This window comes from Trichechus manatus, unplaced genomic scaffold, assembly GCF_000243295.1.
Source record: "Trichechus manatus latirostris isolate Lorelei unplaced genomic scaffold, TriManLat1.0 scaffold00055, whole genome shotgun sequence".
In the NCBI taxonomy this organism is placed as follows: Eukaryota; Metazoa; Chordata; class Mammalia; order Sirenia; family Trichechidae; genus Trichechus; species Trichechus manatus.
Genome location: NW_004443991.1, coordinates 4,063,096 through 4,070,325, shown reverse-complemented (window position 1 = coordinate 4,070,325; position 7,230 = coordinate 4,063,096). Strand labels below are relative to the sequence as shown.

Below are 7,230 nucleotides of genomic sequence, written 5' to 3'. Positions count from 1 at the left end.
AAAAGCAACACCAGCAACCAACAAATGGCACTCAGGGAGCCAGCCAGTGCGGGTGGGTGGAATCCAAGCAGCCGGTGCTTCCTGGCCAAAAGACTGTGGCCAGGGGAAGCAGAGGAGGCCAAATGGGGGTGAAGAAGCGGGTGGGGGGTGGAAAAGTATATATCACAAATTACTTGTTGTTTTGTCTTCTGCTGGAAGCTCTGGGAAGCTGCTTTCTCGTACCCCCTATTTGCTGGTCTCTGATAGGAGTCCAAGATGGCGGATCCACACTGCGTTAGCTGATAGGGGACCTCTGCATGAGTCTCTCCTCACTCTCCATTCTCTGACAGTTTTCTCACTCCATTTGGTGCTTGGCTGAGTTCTTTATCTCTTCATTTGATGTTTTAGGGTTTTCAGGTTTGCTGTTTTCTCTGTTTGGCTTAGCTTTTTGGATCTTTGCTGTGGAGGGATGCTGTGGTGCTTCTGCCTAGAGCGCCATTTTGCTGGAAGTGGCTATAACATTTTTTTTTTTTTTTTGATGTTTAAACAATTATAATTCACAGTTTCAAAGTGACAATGGCACACACCCTTCCCACCCGCATCACAGACCCTTCTTTAGTGGAATCAAGTCTCTATCTTGAGGTGTGAAGCTTGGATAGTTTTTATTGTTTTTGCTGTGTGTTTTCCAGTCAGATTGCTTGTAGATGTCTGAGATTTTTCTTCAATCGGGCTATCTTTAGACCCATTTCTTCTCTGATGAGTTGTAGAGCCACCAGAACCCTAAGCATACGAAGAACGGGTCACTGGAAGTGCAGGTACTAGATCCGTTTTTGAATTCACTTCTGAGAGAACGGATCGCTCTCCATCTGAACCCTGGGACCGGCAATACTGGCAGTAACTTTGTGGGGAATGAGAATGCCTGATACAAATTGGGTCACCTTGTGTCTCTATTTTAGTGTATGGAATCTCTTTTAATTGTTCCTCTGACAATCCAGATCGATCCACAAGTTCCTTTTGAATATGCTTCCATAACTCTTCTTTTACTTGGATATCGGGGCTTCTCGAGCGAGATCTGTGTCTGGATAGCCTGTTGTTGGGGTCCGCCTGGCTTTTTTCCTTTTGTCTCCTTAATATGGCTTCCCACTGAGGTGCTGAATCAACCATATCATTCTCCTGCTGTATTCTATTTCTCTTTTTCCGGTGTTCTCTATTAGAGTTTTCTGATTCACCACCACTGCTTGTGTTACAGCGTGAGCACGACCTTCTCCTTTGCTTTAGATCTGAGTCTTCACCACTGTTATGGGCTTTCCTTCTCCTCATTGGCTGCACAGAGTCATTGTCACTGCCACAGGAGGGGTTTCGGTGACGCGTGTAGGGGAACTTTGGTGATTTATTGCGGTCACTGGGAGAGTTGTAGAGTCCACTCTGCGGCCCGTTCTCTTCCCACGGTGCATGGGATTTGCTTCTTTGGGTATCAGGGCTGTTTTCATTCTTTGATTTCTTAAAGCTTTTTACTGGTGAAGGTGCAATAATTTTAGATGTTTCTTAATTTTTCTCCATTATCCATATTTGCAGTTATCTGGTTTATGCTGTCTGATCCAGCTGGCTGGGTTTGTGCTATTCTCTTAGGATAAGTCTTGCTTCGACTTCTTGCCACATTTTGATCTGGCCAGGGAAGTTGAATAGAGAGGTCTCGGCTCATTTGCAAAGCTGTCCTGTACCAGTGCTTATAACTCATGGATCCAAACTTGCTGAGTTTCCTTGACAATGAATTTGATTCATTTTCTGGCATTCTAAAAAAATGTATGCTCTACACTGCATTTCCAGAGATGCTTGCAAGCAGTTTTACTTCGAGCTTCGAAAAAGAATGAGGTTTCACTGCAATCTTTTCCCAGGACTCTGAGCTCAAATTGAGTCTCCTTAAAGTGAACCTTTGTAATCCAAGGCCAGAAATACTTGCCCACTTGTTTTTTATTCTTGTAGACAACAACCAACTGGAGTTTATCCTCAGAAATACTCAGATTTGTTTTCTCCATAGACGGGATGGAGGTCAACGCCATACATCTCCAGGGACTTGGCAGTCCTCAAGTAATTCAGCTCAGCTTCAGAAGAAGCCTGACCCATCAGAGTTTTATGAATTCTTTCTATGGCTTCTTCAAGTTCTTCCTTTTGCTCAGGAACAAAACGGTACTCTGACACGTATCCCCCAGTATGCTTATATGGGTCATAGTCTCCAAGTTCAGACTGGATGGCGTAAGCTCCCAGCTAAGCTGCAAAGTTTACGGGGCAGGGCAGCCGGTCCTGAAGGACATTTTGCTGCACCTACAAGAAAAACTGATATCTGGTTATTTCTTCTTTAAGTTTACATGGATCTTCTGCATAAAATTTAATACCAAAATACAAAGTATATGGAGGTCCAGTGTTTATCAGTTCTTTGTGTTCAGCAAGAGTTTTTGCAGGATCCAGCCAGTATGTCTGATGGTTTCTGTCACAGTAACGCAGCCCAAAATATTCTATCTCCATTACGTGACAGAATACATGGTCAAGGACAACGAAACCTTTAGTTGACTTCTTTTGAGACTGAGGCAGGTCAGCTTCTTGTGTCCCTAGTCTCTTCAGCTTCTGCTTCTGCTTCCTGTGGCCTCTTGGCCCTCAAGCCTCATGCCCACATCTGCCCTGCTGGGGCAACTGTTCCAAAGCTCTGTAGCTCCACTGGTATAAGTGCCCGGAGGCACCCCACTCTGCCAGAAAGCCTCGTGCACACAGACACTCAGCTCTCTCGCTCCGTGGGTTGGCAAGCTTAGATCCACCAATAAGTGCCCAGAGGCACCCCACTCCACCAGGAAGCCTCCTGCACACAGGCACTCAGCTCTCTCGCTCCGTGGGTCGGCTCCAGCGCCATCTCGCACTGGTCTCCTGGTTCTGCTGCTGTTGGTTCTCTGCCGCTGCCGCTTCTCTGCTGCTGTAGGTTCTCTGCTGCCGCTGGTCCTCTGTCACTGCGGTACGTCTATCCATTCACAGTTTTAAAACTGCTTCCACATTTTAGGTATCTGTTAGAGCAGCACCCCACTCTCTCGGTACCAAATTCTTAGTTATCTAGTGCTGCTATAACAGAAACACCACAAGTGGATGTTTTTAACGAAGAGAAGTTTATTTCCTCACAGTTAAAGTAGGCTAAAAGTCCAAACTCAGGGCATCAGCTCCAGGGGAAGGCTTTTTCTCTCTGTCGGCCTTCTTCTCTTCAGTGTTCCCCGGGACTAGGAGCTTCTCTGTGCAGGGACCCCAGTCCAAACAACGTGCTCTGCTCCCAGCACTGCTTTCTTGATGGTATGAGGTCCCCCAGTGTCTATAACATTTTTGATGGCTGATTTTTCAAAAGCAGATCACCAGGCATTTCTTCCAAGGCATCTCTGGGTGGACTCAAACCACCAAACTTTCAGTTAACAGCTGAGCGCATTAACCATTTACACCACTCAGGGACTCCTCTCAAGAAGCAGTGATGCCTAAAGTCATAACCAGGTGTTAAGAAAAGGAATAATTTCCCAATTTCTTAAAAAATAGTCAGGTGCAACTCCCTTTGAGAGAGATGCATAAATGTACAGGGAGCTGGGAGTATAAAGAGTTAGATTTACCATCGCCCATTCTAAGCTAAAGGCTTTGCATGTGCCCTGCTAGCAGCATTTAATTGGCAAATCCAAGCAGATATATGTCTGGTAAAAATTCTTTTTAGGTCTTCACAAAGGTAGATTGACTACTACCAGCAACTGACCAGGCATAAACATGAGGGAAAAAAAATAATAACTTTCTTGCCAAATATTGTGAGTAATCACCAATGGAGCCAAGCCTTCCTAAGTGATGGTAAGGAGAGGTCAGTTGACATGCATACAAGGCACCCAACCCTATAGAAAATGTGGCTTAAGTAAGGGTTAGTACACTGAAACAAATATCAGATTTAGTGTATACCAGGACATCATTAATTCATCTTTATCTTTCTTTATTTTTCCCTACAAGGGTAATAAATGCATTTCAAATAGAACAGATTTGATGGCTCATCATTCATTTCATTAGAAAATGAGTAAATGTAAAGCTGTAATAAAACCACACAATCAGATTATACAACAATAGCTTGTGGTTTTCAATCAATAAGAGACAACTTCTGGGGGCCTTAGAGGAAGAACATAGAGTTTGAGTAGAAATAATTGCATCCATTTGTTCTTTAAACATTGTCTGTAACTTGAATAAAATATACCTCATACACCTCTATACTTTTTGTCATCATATGAAAATAACTTGATGATTAATAAAATACAAGCATTCAAAATATTTACTAAATTTATAGAAAACTTAAGTCATATTTTTTTTCAGTTAACAAATATTAAAAGCATAACTATTATCCTGGGAAGGAGGAATATGTTGACTGATTTTTTTTTATTATTGTTAAAATAAAGGGCTTCATTCTAGAGAACATAGGGCATGACTTACAAAGCTGTTCCCACGTTAGAAACCCAACCACATAGACTTTACTTGATTTGTTGAACTGCAGAGTAGAGTCCACTAAAAAAGAGGGCATGAAGAAACAAATAAATATTTCAGGAGCCCACAGTTAAGCTTTTTAAAATTAGAATGCATTTCAGCAGGGCTTGTAATTGATTTCAAATATCTAGCGCAAAAAATCAGAAAGACTTATCACCCTTCAGACTTGGAACCTTTGGTATTTCAGATCCATATTGGCCTTCTCATCTTTAAATAAAGATCAGACACCAGTCTGACTCCACTTGATAAGAATGCAGCTATATCCACTTGCAAGAGTCTCCCTTCTAGAATAAGAAAAAAATAATGGAGAGGAATTTCTGGCGCCTGGAGTTCACTGTGGGTAACTCTGCTTTGAGAAAATCATTATGCTAAATGATGGAAAGGGGAAAAAAATACAGGCATTGTCAACCCAGCCTATGGGTGATTACAATAAATAGTAAGAGACCCAACTCTGGATCTTCTGAACCTTTACCAAGAGCAAATATTTATTCTTTTGTAAAGAAAAGTTGATTTCAAGTAAGGAAGTATAAGATAGGATTTGAGCAGAAGGAAGGGGAGAGCAAGTAGAAGAAGCAAGTCTTTTCAAATTCTTTAAGAAAAAAAAATGAGACAAAAGATAGTAGGTTGTGAGACCAGAAATCTAAGTTGTTTTATTCCTGGGATTAAATTTTCTCAAAAACAGCATTACAGTTAATAATACTTAGTGCCCCAATTCACATTCTAGCTGTTCCCATTCTCCTCACCCCCTAATCAGAAAGAAAATTAAAGAATTGGAAATCAACGGGGGGCAAGAAATCTTTCCTCCGCCACAGGTGGCTATAGAGGAGAACTCATGTGGTTTTCACAGCAGGGAGCTGAACACTTATGATCTCATGGGAGCCAGCAGGAGACCTAGGGATGTATGTGTGAGGCTGCCATGTGACACCAGGAATCTTACCTCTTCAGAAAATAGCATGGCAATTATTGCAAATAATTACCTTCAGAAAGAAAGCTTCCTTTGGCAAGTCAGAATTAAATTTTAAATTTGAAAATGTCTGCTACCACAGTGCACATTATAAAAAAGACATGAAGTAGAATGAAAACATTGGGTTGAATAAAAAGCAACTTGAAAGGTTCAGACCCAAGAAATACTAAAGTAGCTCAATATAAAGTTGCTGTGCTAATTAAATGCAGCTCTCAAATTTCTACAAGCAAAAAACAATATAGTATAATTTCTACAATAAGACCAAGATACAAAATGGGCAGCCCAGAAGATATAAATTAGGTGGTCTTTAGTTTATACCATGGACTGCAAAAAGAATGAACAAATCAGTCTTAGAAGAAATACAACCAGAAAGTCTTTTAAAAGAGAGGATGGCAAGATTTTGGCTCATTTATTTTGGACATGTCATCAGGAAAGACCAATCTCTTGAAAAGGACATCTTATATGTTTAAGTAGAGTGTCAATAAAAATGAAGGAAACCCTCAATGATGTGAATTACACAATAGCCACAGAATAGACTCATACATAAAGGATTAAGAAGATGGCACCGAATCAGGCAATGTTTTGCTGTGTTATACATAAGGTTTCCATGAGTCGGGGCTAACTTGACTACAACCATAAAAATGGCATAGGGTTAGAGTCTGACCTCCTCTAACTTCATGAAGGGGAAGGTTAGTCAAGATCAACAGCCCAAGGCTGATTCTTCTGAGGTAGAGGTCAGACATGCCTCCACCCTCCAACCGTCCCTACCATGGCACTCTCTACTACTCTGCTGAGTTTGATAATTCATTGCAATGGCTACACAGAACTCACAGATGATACTCATGATCATGGGGTTTGTTAGGGAAGTAACAGGTTACAATGCAGGTTGAAGAACACTCAGGATACAGTTCTTCCATCAGGACAGCCTCTTCTCAGCTGTGCTCACAGGCACACCTCTTTCTGGCTCCTCGGCCTCTGCCCTGCTCAGGCAAACTTTGCAAACTCTTTCAGCTCTGTTGATAAATTCCTGAGGCACTCCACTCTACCAGTGAACCTCGGCCTGAAAGCTCTCAGCTCTAGCTCCATCAGTCAGCAAATCTAGCTCCACCAAGTGCCCAGAGGCACTCCAGCAAGCCTCCTGCCTGAAGGCACTCAACTTTCTCCCTCCATGGGTTAGGAAGCCCACTTCGCTGTCTCCTGCCAGTCTCCTGCTGGTCTCTCCTAACACTGTTTCTCTGCTACCACTTCTTGCCATCTTCAGTGCTACAGCTCTCTCTCTCTCTCTCTCTCAGTCTCCTGGTTCCTGGAGGGTCTCAGCACAGGGATTGCAAGACCAACGGATGCACTCCGCTCCTGGCTGTCCTTCCTTGGTGGTAGTGAGATCCTCTCTTTCCCTCCTCTGGAATAGCTCATTTTAAGCCTAGTGGGATGGCAAAACTGACCAATCCCCTTTGTGGGCTATAATTACGTTACAAGTGATTGGGTGGGAGTTACAAGACCACAACAAGAAAGACCACAGAAAAGCCATCCATTGCACCACATCAACTAATAAAAACAACAATTTATATATAAGTCTGTAGGGTCGCTACGAATTGGAATCAACTCGAGGACAATGGGTTTGGTTTTTCTGGTATCACAAAGTACTCCCACAAAATTCTAAAGCCATTTGTTCCTCATATGTGCAGTTTTCCTTTCATCTCTCAATTCTGAACACCTAGAGAGGGGTTGATCTGAGACACCCTTTCTATCATGTA

General features: G+C 42.4%; 1 pseudogene; it reads right to left on the bottom strand.

Annotated features, from left to right (window-relative positions):
• Positions 1-603: 603 nt before the first annotated feature.
• Positions 604-5,467, bottom strand: LOC101352118 (band 4.1-like protein 4A pseudogene; annotated as a pseudogene).
• Between the last annotated feature and the right edge of the window lie 1,763 nt (positions 5,468-7,230).